This window comes from Balaenoptera borealis (genome assembly GCF_965194805.1).
Source record: "Balaenoptera borealis genome assembly, chromosome: 8".
Classification (NCBI taxonomy): domain Eukaryota; kingdom Metazoa; phylum Chordata; class Mammalia; order Artiodactyla; family Balaenopteridae; genus Balaenoptera; species Balaenoptera borealis.
The window spans coordinates 5,867,937-5,881,123 of NC_138865.1; the positions used below are offsets into that span (position 1 = coordinate 5,867,937).

The 13,187-nt window shown below is 42.8% G+C and overlaps 1 protein-coding gene across 7 annotated transcripts in view; it reads left to right on the forward strand.

Annotated features, from left to right (window-relative positions):
- Positions 1 to 13,187, forward strand: part of GALNT7 (polypeptide N-acetylgalactosaminyltransferase 7) — a 120,326-nt gene that overhangs the window by 38,371 nt on the left and 68,768 nt on the right. Inside the window, exon 2 of one of the 7 annotated variants that reach the window (XM_082402118.1) lies at positions 8,740 to 8,889. The exons of the other annotated variants lie outside the window; for them this stretch is intronic. The gene's annotated coding sequence lies outside the window, so the exon portion shown is untranslated. The remainder of the gene's footprint in view (positions 1 to 8,739; positions 8,890 to 13,187) is intronic. 7 annotated transcript variants of the gene reach the window in all.

A 13,187-nucleotide genomic window follows, 5' to 3' on the forward strand; every position in this document is an offset into this window, starting at 1 on the left:
ATGTCTTTTCATGGCTTGATAGCTCATTTCTTTTTAGCACTGAGTAACAGTTCTTAGTTCAGATATATCACGGTAGATTTATCCATTCACCTACTGAAGGACATCTTGGCTGCTGCCAAGTTTTGGCAACTAGGAGTAAAGCTGCTATAAATATCCATGTGCAGGTTTTTGTGTGAACATAAGTTTTCAACTCCTGGGTAAATACCAAGGCGCATGGTTGCTGGATCATACGGTAAGAGTATGTTTAGGTTTGTAAGAAAATGCCAAACTGTCTTTGCGTTCCCACCGGCAGAGAATGAGAGTTCCCGTTGCTCCACACCCTCACCAGCATTTGATATTGTCAGTGTTCTGGACTCTGGTCATTCTAACAGCCGTGTCGTGGGATCCCATTGTTTTAATTTGCATTTCCCTGATGACATAAGATGTTATGTGCTTGTTTGCCATCTGTGTGTCTTCTTTGGTGGGATGCCTGTTAAGGTCTTTAGCCGGTTTTTTATTTTAGTTGGGGAGGGTTATTTTTTTAGGAGACTAATTGGAGTTGTGGAACTACCAATGGAGATGACAAAACCAGATTCTAAAATAGCAGTTTCTAGGCTCAGTCTTGGGAGATTCTTAGCATTTGACTTTTGGAGAACTTTAATATTTCAGTAGATTAACTATTAAATAGTTATTCAATTAACTGTTTTAACTTTATTTGGAAAAGGTAGAAGTCAGATACCAGTTTTATGTTTTTATATCTATAGTTTTTTTTGATGAATTCAGATAATAATTCAAATGATAATAATAATTGAGTACTAAAAAATACAGGTCTACTAATGAGAAGGGTTGAATTCTTTTTTGGGGGAATAACATTTTGCTTAATTGGGATTCACAGTTAGTACTCCCTGTCGTCACAATCAGTTGCAAATATTTACCTGTTAGCGCTGATCTGCAGTAAGCTCCAGCTCTGACTCAAATGTTGGCAGGTGCTGCGGTCACACCAGGCTTCCCTGTATAGGCAGGGACTTTATTCACTTGCAGTTAGCTCAGTGGCGTTCATTTTATTCATATTTATTCCACCGCACCCACTCTTTAATTACTACCATTCAGAGAGATTGATCTGGTGAGAGAGACACCTGAACTGAAGCAGGAATCATAAACGGGGCAGGCCCTTTGTTTTCCTCACTCCATGCTCTATAGAGCCGCCCCTCAAACCGTCAGTGGTGACAGAACACGCTTGTTTGTTTTTTATTTTTATGCAGTCACAAACCAGTACCTCTGTGCCATGCAATGGAAGTGAATTAACAGAAAAATGGAAATTTGAAAAACATACACAATGCAAACCCAAGTTAGATTCAGAAGACATACAGTTAAGCTGTCAGATTGCTTTAAAGTTTCTAGGTGCTGCCTTTTCCCTTCTTTACCCGCCTCCTTGTGGGTCCAGAACACGACCCCTCAGAGTCTCGTGTCCTGCCCCTCAGCACACGCTCAGCGGTCACGTAAACATCCGCGTGATGCGGCGTGTGTTTCACAGAGAATTCCGCATCATCTTAGCGATCTGTACACCGTACCTCCGTTTGGTATTGATTTGTTTTTAAGCCAGCTAATTTTTAAAGTTGGGGGTATGAAACAGTGAAAACTTACGTGCTGAGCACCTCCTTAGAAATTGTGAACTTCCCCTCCCCCTTATAACCTATCACATTTAAGCAGGACTTTTCTGTAAACTCCCCTCATTTGATCCTTTTGACAGCTCTGTGAGGTTAGACACATTACTTCCCCCATTTTAAAAGTGAGCTAACGCGATTTACCTGGGATAATATAGCTAATTAGGGGAAGACATGGGCTGGAAACTGGAATTCCCATCTCCTATTTTAGAGCTGAGACTAACCCCCTTCTATCCCTGACCTCCAATGTTTTAAATAAAATTGCTACTAAGGTCAAAGGGCCAGACTGCTAGTTTCTGGCTCTGGATCTTTTTTGGCCATAGTAGTGTAAATTTCTTCACAGTGAGAAACTTCCTCAAAAAAATCCAAAAAACAAACAAAAAAACCCCATCTCAGCACTTCTCTAAATCAGTTCCAGGAACCACTTGTACTTAGATGGAGCTTCCTAAGGGTAAGCAGCCCTCTTGTTTCAACAAGGTGAGCACTTTGAAAGCTGCCTAAGGAGTGAGTTGGAGAGTTTTTGAGCTTTGATACTGACCGTAATCAAAAAGTCAGATCAGGCAGTGTCTGTATTCTGCACTTGTGTTTCAAATGTCCTTCCACCTCTTTTTAATCTGTATCCTGCCCTGCTCTAACCCATGTTAAGTGTTCAATAAATTTGGTGAATAAATTAAGTAGTAGTTTTTTTAAATTAGTACAGTAAGATTTCTAAGCTTGAATTACATTAGTAGTTTAACGTTGATCTAAGAAAAGCAGGTGATACTAGTTCTCATATAAAACAATTCTGTGATCTAGAGTGAGGTATTCAACAGTAAAAACATTGCTATTAAATTTAAAAATTGCACAATGCATTCTGTTGTATATGCGTTCTTTAGGAATTCCTTTACTTCACTTTTGGAGTAAAACTAACTCCCTTAAATGAGACCCCTAGTCCCAAATTTGTCAAACTAAATGATTATCAGAATCATTTCAAAAACATTAAAATGTTACTTTCCCTTAAATTTTTTATAATGAAAATTGTCTTCAAGTATAAAAGAAGTTGAAAGGATAGTACAGTGAACATCCATCCATATGAACACCTCTTAGACTCAACAGTTAATAATATTCTGACAAACTTGCTTTCTCCCCCTCCCTCCCCTCCCCTTCCCACTGTATGCACAGACCTCTCTCCGTGGGTCTCGGCTTGATCTGATTTAGGTGAAACCTTTTCGGTAAGAATACTTCTTCATTGTCATGTGTACTTCATGTTAAAGCACATTAGGAGGCAGAGGATGCTAGATCGTTCCATCATGAATGGTGCTGTGTGATCACTCGTTCATGGTGGTGACTGCCAGATGGGTCTCTTTTTCGTAAACAGCAGATGTGCAGGAGCAACGCTTTGGCACCACGTGAACGCTCCCCAGCAGGCTGTCTTCACCTGAAGGTTTCAGCATCCTTCGGTCCCTGCCAGAGTCCACTGTTTCCTCCACAGACTCAGCTGGCATTCTTCTGTAAAGGGGACCATTCCCTCAGCCACTGTGGCTGGCCCGTAGCTCCTTCTAAAAAGCAGGGGTAAATGCTTATTGCTTTCTCTTTAATTGCTATGTTTGGAGTAGGTGTCACTAAATCAAACCTTCCCCTCATTTTTTCAGTTCCACTCTTCTTTCTGACACAACCAAATTGACTCACCTTCTGATTTCCTGCCTCAGACCCAGAATCAGCCATTTCTCCAAACAGCCCCAGTTCCTTGTCGTGAAGGATGGTATTTAGAAGTCAAGAGCTAACGTTAGGTGCCCTCTTTTTACTTCTAGGTCATTTCTTCTAGGCCCTTTCAGTATTCTCAGAGCAAGGAAACATGTGGATTTCTTTTCATCGTGAATTCATATTGATACTTCCAATTTAAATGTAACAAACTTTTTGAGCATTTTTATGTCTTATTTTGAAAATCTTGCTTCTTACTAATGTATTTACTTACTTCCTTCATATATACATGTTTAAAATTACAATGTCGATATTACTACTAAGAAAGCAACCCTGAGGTTGAAGATTTCTTTGCAGTTCTTTGTGTACCTGAGGAGTTTTAGAAAATACAAGTTTCTATACCCCCAGATCTTTTGAATCAGAGTCTTGGGGGGATATTAGTGTCAGCTGGTAGGTTTGTATTTTACAAATAAATCCGTGCTCTCCTGTCCTGGTCAGTCTTGGGATTTCTGGAATGTGGGAGATCTGTTTGCTTTGGGTAATATTTCCCCCCTTTTTATTCCTCCTGAGACATTTTTATAATTTGATTACTGTATAATGTAATCGCTGGATAATTGGCACAGAGAGAAAAATGTAAAGACACGGGAAAGGGATTGCCTGGGAAACATAAGAAAGGTCAGGAATTTGGTGGGAGTTGTGCAGGGAGCTTAGGAGCAACTGCCTTGAGCAGTAACTTTCCGTATGTTCAGAACCTGTTCTCTACAGCCTCTTCCCTACAGTTCTTTAGAGGTCTTGAAGCAGTAATCCGTCTTGAGGAACATTTTAATATCTACTTAATAACAGCCTAACATTTATTGCATATGCGGTGTTGCCTGGCCCTCGGTGTTTCTGTGCATTACCTCACCCCCTCCTTGCAGTGACTCTGTACTTGCTTGCTATTATTCCAACTTTATAGGGGAGGAAACTGACTTAAATACTGTGGTCTCTGCTTGCTGAATGGCTTCTTCAGGAAAATACCAGGTTTCTCTTCTTGGAGGTTGGGTTCTCCAGGAAGCGGGCTCTGATCTGGGGTCGGTGCAGGGCTCTGTTACCGGGGCTCTGGGGGCAGCGGCTTTGGGAGGGAGGGGCTGGCCCAGCTGCACCAGGCTGAGCTGTGACGGGGGTTCTAGAAGTCCTGGCCCTCACAGACACGGAGCCCTGGATCACAGGTGTCCATCCCGTGGAGAGAGGGAGGCTGGGCCTGGGACCGCTGCCTGGACGGTCACTCTGGGCCGCCCCGTCCCACAAGGAGCCTTGGCCTTGGGTGAGGCAGTCTCGTGGCCGCCGCAGCAGCAGGGGTCCCCGAGGAGGTCTGGCTGCCGGGACCATCCTGCGCCCGGCCACCCGCAGCTGGGGTCAGGGGTCCTGGGGGTTCTCACAGCACCTACCACATCGCCAGTAAATTTGCTGTGGTTTCTCCAAAACAAACCATTCTGGACAAAGACTTTTTTTTTTCTGTGACTATCCGTTTCTTATTTTTCCTATTGAAGATGTATGTTAAAAGAAGTCAAAAAAGATTGCTCTTGTGTCACTCATCGTAACCCTAAAGGCTTTCTTTTAACCCTATTTTACTAGCCTTGAACCCTTGCCTTGTAGGATACTGGCCGGGCCAAGTGTTTACGTGCAGGCAGCCTGTTACTGTTGTTTGCAAACTTCAGGTGTTTAGCTTCTCTAATCCAGTCCGCAAAAGTTTGTTCCCTCTATAACCATGCTTGAAAGTTTCTCGAAGAAGTCAGTGCCAGAGACAGCCTTATGCTGATGCAAGCTAGAGACCCCGGAATCCCAGACCCCTCTCTCAACCTTCATCCTGTGTCTTCCGATGAAGAAGGTGACTCGCTTTTGCTTCACAGAGACCCCCTTCCGGCTTTTCACTTGGGCTGAAATAGGGTGTCGCTGACCCCCTGGTGTTCCTCTCCCTGGTTCGGGAGACTCAGTGCTCTCAGCAAAGGACAGTCCTGATGGTTTCCTTTGAATTAGGTCAGGCTGCGTGTCGTAAGTTCACTTGCTTTGAGGCTATGTCTGTCTTCGTTTTTATTGGAGGATCTTCTTTTTTAAATTTTTTTTACATCTTTGTTGGAGTATAATTGCTTTACAATGGTGTGTTAGTTTCTGCTGTATAACAAAGTGAATCAGCTATACGTATACATATATCCCCATATCCCCTCCCTCTTGTGTCTCCCTCCCACCCTCCCTATCCCACCCCTCTAGGTGGTCACTGAGCTGATCTCCATGTGCTATGCAGCTGCTTCCCACTAGCTATCTATTTTACATTTGGTAGTGTATATATGTCCATGCCACTCTCTCACTTTGTCCCAGCTTAACCCTTCCCCCTCCCCATGTCCTCAAGTCCATTCTCTACATCTGCATCTCTATTCCTGCCCTGCCCCTAGGTTCATCAGTACCACTTTTCTAGATTCCATATATATGAGTTAGCATACGGTATTTGTTTTTCTCTCTGACTTACTTCACTGTGTGTGACAGACTCTATATCCATCCACCTCATTACAAATAACTCAATTTCGTTCCTTTTTATGGCTGAGTAATATTCCATTGTATAAATGTGCCACATCTTCTTTATCCATTCATCTGTTGATGGGCACTTAGGGTGCTTCCATGTCCTGGCTATTGTAAATAGTGCTGCAGTGAACATTGTGGTACATGACTCTTTCTGAATTATGGTTTTCTCAGGGTATATGCCCAGTAGTGGGATTGCTGGGTCATATGGTAGTTCTATTCTTACTTTTTTAAGGAACCTCCATACTGTTCTCCATAGTGGCTGTATCAATTTACATTCCCACCAACAGTGCAGGAGGGTTCCCTTTTCTATTGGAGGATTTTGAAATACATACTTACAGTATGTTTGTTCTAGAGTTTTTAAAACTTAATCTTATTTCTCAGTACACAAAATTTTGACACCCAGCAACATAATTTGTTTGCTTTATAATATTCTCTAAACTGGAAATGAGGTGTCTTAAAATTATATGTATGTCATATACTTTAGTATGTGGTTAAAAGACAATATAATAAAAAAATGACCTCAAAGTTAATGGTAAAATCCAACTACTCCTTTTAATTCCTAATTTCTAATTTACCATGTGTGTCTACTGCTTTGGAGAGAAAGTAAGATAAAGACTTTTAACTTCTTTAATTTTTTTAATTTAAATTTAAAAATTTAACTCCCCTTTAAAGAAGTATCTTAAGATGATGTAACTGGGAGCAGGTATAAGAACAAAGTGTAGTGAAGTATTTATTTGTTCTTATTTTAAAAAGAAGCATCTTCACATTAAGTGCTGTGCAGTGCAGGACGTGGGCTGCTACCTCATGACTGTCTTGTTTTAGAAGATATGACATAATTCTCTCCTTTGCTTTTAAGTGATTGATAATTGATGATTGATTAATAATTGAATTCACCACATTCTGTTTTTTGTGCTTTATTAAAACATTTGCTAAAGCTGGGGTGTTTTGTTTTTGTTTTAATGCTGCCTAAAGTTTGGCTGTGTCCTCAAATGAAGAATATTCCTAGCTGTGCCCTGTGTGTGAACTTTTAGCTTAATCCTTCTGTGGTTATAAGTATTATTTCTCTGAGCCTTCTGTCAGCTCTGCTTGTTGTGTATTCTCTCTGTTTTATCACTAAATCATGTATGGCAACCTCTTTGGCAATCAACAAACTTTAGAGCTTACTGTGATATACAGCCTCCTTACAGAAAAAAAATCTCAAGTTATTATATGAACTGTTTTGTAATGAGTCAGTTTTTGTCAGTAAATAATTTTTAAAACAAGTTTAAAAGGAAGCTTAACAATTTTTAAAAACCTTATACTAACATATGTTCAATACAGGAACTAAGGAAAACCAAGACATAAGAAATATATCATCTACAATCTCACCACCAGAGACAACTACTACTTTTAACTTTCTTTCCTTCTAGTTATTTCTATGCTTTTCTTTTTGTAAAAAGAGAGCATATGGTGTAAGCAGTATGCATAATCAATGTATGTCTCCTAGTTTTAAAAAACTAACATATCATAAGGACTTTCCACAAGAATTATTTTTCTTAAACATTTTTATAGTTAAGTACTATTCAGTTGTGTAAGTGCAGTATTAATTTTCTTGACTAGTCTTCATTATAGACATTCTGTTTGTTTCTAGTATATTTGCTGGTATATGTTGCACTGAACATTTATGCATAATATCCTTTCTGTAATTAGAGTTATGCCCCTAGAATACATCCCACTTTTGAAATTTTGTAGTCAGAAGGAGGGAATGTTTTTAAGGATTTTGATACATACAGCTTAGATGGTTCTACAAAAAAGTCTACCGAAGTCACACTGTTTGTACTTTTTTTTTCTCTCCTGAGGAGAGGGTGCGAGATCTTTGTGACCCTAAGAAGTTTAAGAACCACTGATGTATGTTTATGAAAAGAGATTTTATGTTTCTCAGGTTCATCACTGCCTTTTAGCTTTCTAGAATGCTAGCAACACACATTGCCCAAAGTAGATGTGCAAGAAATTTGGTGAAAATAGGGTCTTGGTGAGACCTCCATGTGATCGAAACCGAGGCTCTGTTTCAGGAAAACAGGAGTAAGGTGACTCGGGCAGTGGAAATGCTGTAACTCTTTCTCAGTGTCAATCTGGAAAACCTTATTGTATTTACTTCATATTTGTCAGTGGCAGACAAATAGAAGATTTCTGAAAACCATTCTGTGTTTCTGTGAAATCAGAATAGGTCCTGCGTGCCAAAGTGAGCAACTGAAAATAATTTATATTTTTCTCTGTAGGAATAAAGTCACATGAGATGAGTATATATTCCATTTTCTTACATCCTGATAGTCACCTAGGCTAGTGGGCCCCATAGCAAGTTACTACTACTTTTTGAAGTGTTAATTGGATTTCTGGAAGATTACTTCTATGAAAACAGCCCTGTCTGAACTATTTATTACTAATTCTAGTTAATAGCATTGTATTGGTTTGAAACTAAAGGAAATTTTTTTTTTGTGGCCGTGCTGCGTGGCCTGCGGGATCTTAGTTCCCCGACCAGGAATGGAACTCGCACCCTTGGCAGTGAAAGCGTGGAGTCCTGACCCCTGGACTGCTGAGGAAGTCCGGAAATTTTTACTGAAATGAATGTACTGAAATTGACAGTGATTCTAAGGGCTGTATTTTACTTTTTGCATTTCAAAAATCTTGATACTTATCAATTTGTATAGTTAAAAGGTATGAAAAACTTGTGGATGCCTCCCTCCCAGGAGACAGTAAAGTGGTCCAGAACGTGGGCTCTGGCGTCAGAGATCCTGGGTCTGTGTCCCGCCCCTGCCACCCCCAGAGTGTGTGGCTTTCAGCAAACCCCTCAGACCCTGTGCCTTGGTTTTCCCATCTGCAGAATGGGACAGTGGTGTTACCCAGCTCCGAGGGTGATGGTGAGGATGGCAGGAGACAGGTGCTCTTACATCGTCAGGGTCCTGCCCCCTTCTCACCCTGTCTCATCTTTGTGGTCATCGCCTTGGAAATCAGCTTTCAATAAAACACTTGGGTGAGAAATTGGTTTACCGCTGTGGGTTCTTCTTTTTTTTAAGATTTCTTATTGATTGATTGATTGTTTGCTATGTTGGGTCTTCGTTTCTATGCTAGGGCTTTCTCTAGTTGCGGCAAGCGGGGGCCACTCTTCATCGCGGTGCGCGGACCTCTCACCACCGCGGCCTCTCCTGTTGCGGAGCACAGGCTCCAGACACGCAGGCTCAGCAGTTGTGGCTCACGGGCCTAGTTGCTCCGCGGCACGTGGGATCTTCCCAGACCAGGGCTCGAACCCGTGTCCCCTGCATTGGCAGGCAGATTCTCGACCACTGCGCCACCAAGGAAGCCCCTGTGGGTTCTTTTTAATTCCTTTTTTCACTCTAAGCCTTTGGAGGCTCTGTGTGAACTTTGCTGCCTTGGGCTGTGCTTTGTCTGACACTTGGCTGCTGTCTTCTTCTTGTACCTCCTTTCCTTCATTTGTAGATACCAAGATAAATGTCTTGCTCACCTTCGAAGTACCAAGTAAAGGAAAGAAATTTCCTTCCTTCAACCTGAACGACTTAGGGCCACCAGAAGATTATGGCAAATAAAACCAAAGTACCTGGGGAGACTTGACGGTCCCCAGTACCACGCAGATTATTTGCCAGCATTCTTCCGATCGTCGCGAAGGGCTGTCAGACTTGGTGGCGCTCGCGTGTGACCGGCCGAGGTTGGCTGGTGTGTGTCAGAGCAGCGTCCCTGACGGACCGGCTTCTCCCCGTGGTGGCGAGGTGCTTCCCCTTCCTCACCAGCAGCTGTGGCCCTGCTTCCCACAGAGCCGAGAAGTCGCTCAAATCACTTGTGCGGTGTTCTAGAAAGATGCACTGAGTACCTACCGTCTACACACAGATTACCATCCCGGCCCCCCCCCCCGCCCCCCGCTCTTTGTGCTGGAGCCACAGTGAGTCCCTGGGGGGCTCTGTAGGACTCTCCCCTCCTCTTTCGACCTCGTCCTGCATAAGCCCTCCTTCTCAGGGAGCCTTCCCTAACTTCCCAGGCTAGACCAGCCCTCACGTGGCACCTCATCTGTGCGATGACTTGATTGCCTGTCTCCCCCCGGAAGGAGAGCTCCCCAGTAGCAGGGGTGTGTTTGCACCGCTGTGTCCCCGGGGCCGGCAGAGTAGGGGCTCAGCACATACTCGACAGCCCATCAGCCGGCCGCTTCCGAGGAATGTCTAGGGCAGAACACGAGGACCACAGGGTGCCCCTAGCACCGGGATGACGAAACAGTGGTCTCTCTCCATCTGCGGGTGGGGAGGAGATAACCGTGGGGAGCCCCGAGGCCTCGGGACCCAGGCTCCTGGGCCTCAGCCGGTGTCGTCGTGTGTCCCGAAGCCGGTGAGTGGGTCCTGCTGCAGAACCGAGCCACCCCTCCGGCCTTGGGGTTCTCGTTAGTTTAACAACACGCCTAGTTTTTAGCCCTGTTGATGACTCCTTTCTTGAAATTCTCTCCTGCATTGCTTTCCCTGGCATTTTATTTCTAAACTGGTTTCTTACTAGTCTGAAAATATCTGGGCCCCTCTCCCCATTCAGATGCTCCCTCAGAGTCCTCTCTCCGGATTTCAGCTCTGCGCTGGCCTGCTCCCCACAAGGCGCCCGCACTTCGCAGGATGCCGCCAGAACCTCTCGGCCTTTAAGAGGCACCGCCAGCATCTCAGCTCCTGCCACCTCCCCACCGGTCCTCTCCACTCCTTACACCAAGCCATTTGCATTCCCTGAAGAGTCCCTGCGTTTTTTATGCTTTGGTGCCTTTGCCTCGGTCTAGAAAGGCTGCCAGGCCCCACTCTTCCCCCGCCATCTCACAATCCTTCCCACCACTCCTGGGATGGGGAGCGTTTGCAAACCCAGGTCATGCCGCTTCCGGCTTCCCTTCCCCTGCGAAGAAGCCTGGGCCGCCTTCTAACACGTCAGAGAGCGCCTGGTGGGTAGCAGACCTATAATAAATACTTGGATAACTAGAAGGACAGTTTTTACCTTTCTTTTTTTTTTTTTTTAGTTCTTTTACCTTTTAATGACGCATATAAATATTAACCTGAATGCCAAATACCACTCATGATAAACTAGAGGATCCCTGGATAAGCATTCCCTCTTGAGAGCAGGCCTCTTGTAGCTGAAAAGTAAAAGGTCAGAAAGTTTATTACATGAGTAACCCTGATCTACTCTGAGGGTATTTTTCTTTCTCACATAGTTACAATTCCTTGTCACCCCTCCCAAAATGGATTTCTTGTCGACATGGTAGTAAATGGTACTCCACGCTTTGAAATGATACATCTGCCCTGAAAATGTTGAGGTATTTTCTTTCCTGAGGTGATTCTTTTTTCAGATTTGCAAGAGAAGATTATCTTACACCAATCGCAGTGTATGTGTGGTAAAGCCCCACATTGCCGTGCTGTTTTATGAGCTGTTACTTCGGGGCAAAGCCAGGGAGAACTGGAGGAAAGGCTGTTTGATGCACTTCCCTCTGCAAAGTAGCAGCACTCCACGTGGGAGTGATGTGCTCATTCTAGAACTTCTCCCCCGGAGAGATAATAGGACATTGCTTTCTCAGCTTTCACGAGGGTATTACAGACGTTCTCTCCTGACACAGATACCACGTTTGACCTCGTTCTGCTCTCCCTTAGTAAAATGTTTTCCTTAACGTCCTAAGAATTATTGATGATCCTCTTGGTGACATAATTTCCAAGAAAGTTTTCAGGAAGATTTGGAAATCATTAGTGCTTTCACTGGCATCACCAGATGTGAAGGAGAATTAAGAGTTAAACTGTTTGGCTTCGACTGGTATTAGATTATGAAGTGTGTTGTTATACTGGAAACAAGAATCAAAGGGTAGGATTAAATAAGCATGTGCCTGGATTTAAAAAAGAAAAAAGAAGTTTTAACAGCATGGTCCCCAGGTACGGATGTAGGGCTCGCTCTTTTAAAATATTTTAAAGATGATCTGGAAAAGAGAGTGGAGCACGTGTCAGCTCCTCTAGGTAAGAAAGTGGAGTTGATTGGCCCAGGCTGAGAGAGGGTCCCAGAGTACGTGGGTGGGCAGGTGGGCAGAGGAGGGCCAGGCGGGGGCTCATCTTTCACCAGTTCAGCTCTCAGCGGGCCCTCCGGTCTCCACCTGACAGAATGCTGCGATTGTTCCTTCAAAGGGTCTGTTCAGCAGGGTTAATTTCTTGCATCTTATCCTACCAAGCTGTTCGGCTTTTAAATGTATATTACCACTCTCCATCACATACATAATATATATGCATACATAAATTATTCATGTGTTTAAAAATCTTCGCAGGTTTTAATTTACCATCTTTCTCTCTTTGCTTTGATCTTTTTCTCCTCACTCTTTCCCCAAGACTTTTCTTATTTTTAGACAGGTCATTTTGTAGGAATAATGTGGTAGGATATTTATTATGAAATGGTGACAATTTAAAAAAAATTTTTAGAATGAAAATACCACTTAGGAACTCTCTTTTTAAAATTCAGTAATTGCTTAGCTCCCAAACACAGAGAGTTACCCACTCTATCCTTTTATGGTTTCTAAGAGGTATTCTAATCCACCTTTCATTACCTGTGGGAGACGGGGCTTTTAAGTGACATCGGTGTGCCTTGTTCTTACAGCCCTGTCTCGACATCTGTGCTGTTACCACTGAAATGATGGCATAAACTTTGGCAAATATAGCTTCGTCACCTTTTGAAATCTGCTACAAAATGATTTATTGATTTTGTTTTTTTGTTTGTTTTGGCCGCGCCGTGCGGGATCTTAGTTCCCTGACCAGGGATCAAACCCATGCCCCCTGCATTGGGAGCACGGAGTCTTAACCACTGGACCACGTAAGAAGTCCCGATTTATTGATCAGTTGTTTAGTACCTATGTTTGATTCTTAAAATTCAGTTCGAATCAGCTAGAGATTTAATACTAAGTATTCACAATAATAAATATTGTTTTAAACCTGTAAATTATATATATGACTCCGTTAATGAGCTAAGGCATGAAAAATAAAAGTTATTTGGATTTCGTCAAGGTGTTTACATTACATGTTTCATAGACCTCTTGGTTAGTTGTCTATGATAATAACTTTGATCTGGGCCATTAAACAGTCTCAGAAATAAAAGCTTTTTGTAAAAGGATAACCAGTTTGTTATTTTCCTATTTGTAGACATTAACGTATATTTTGGTCCTTTATCTGCCCATTTCTTCTTTTAATGTATTCCCTCTTGAGTACTATCTGGTCGTTTTCTGACCTGATTTAGAATCTCTAGCTTATTTCTGTTTTGAAAACAAGGACCAAATTT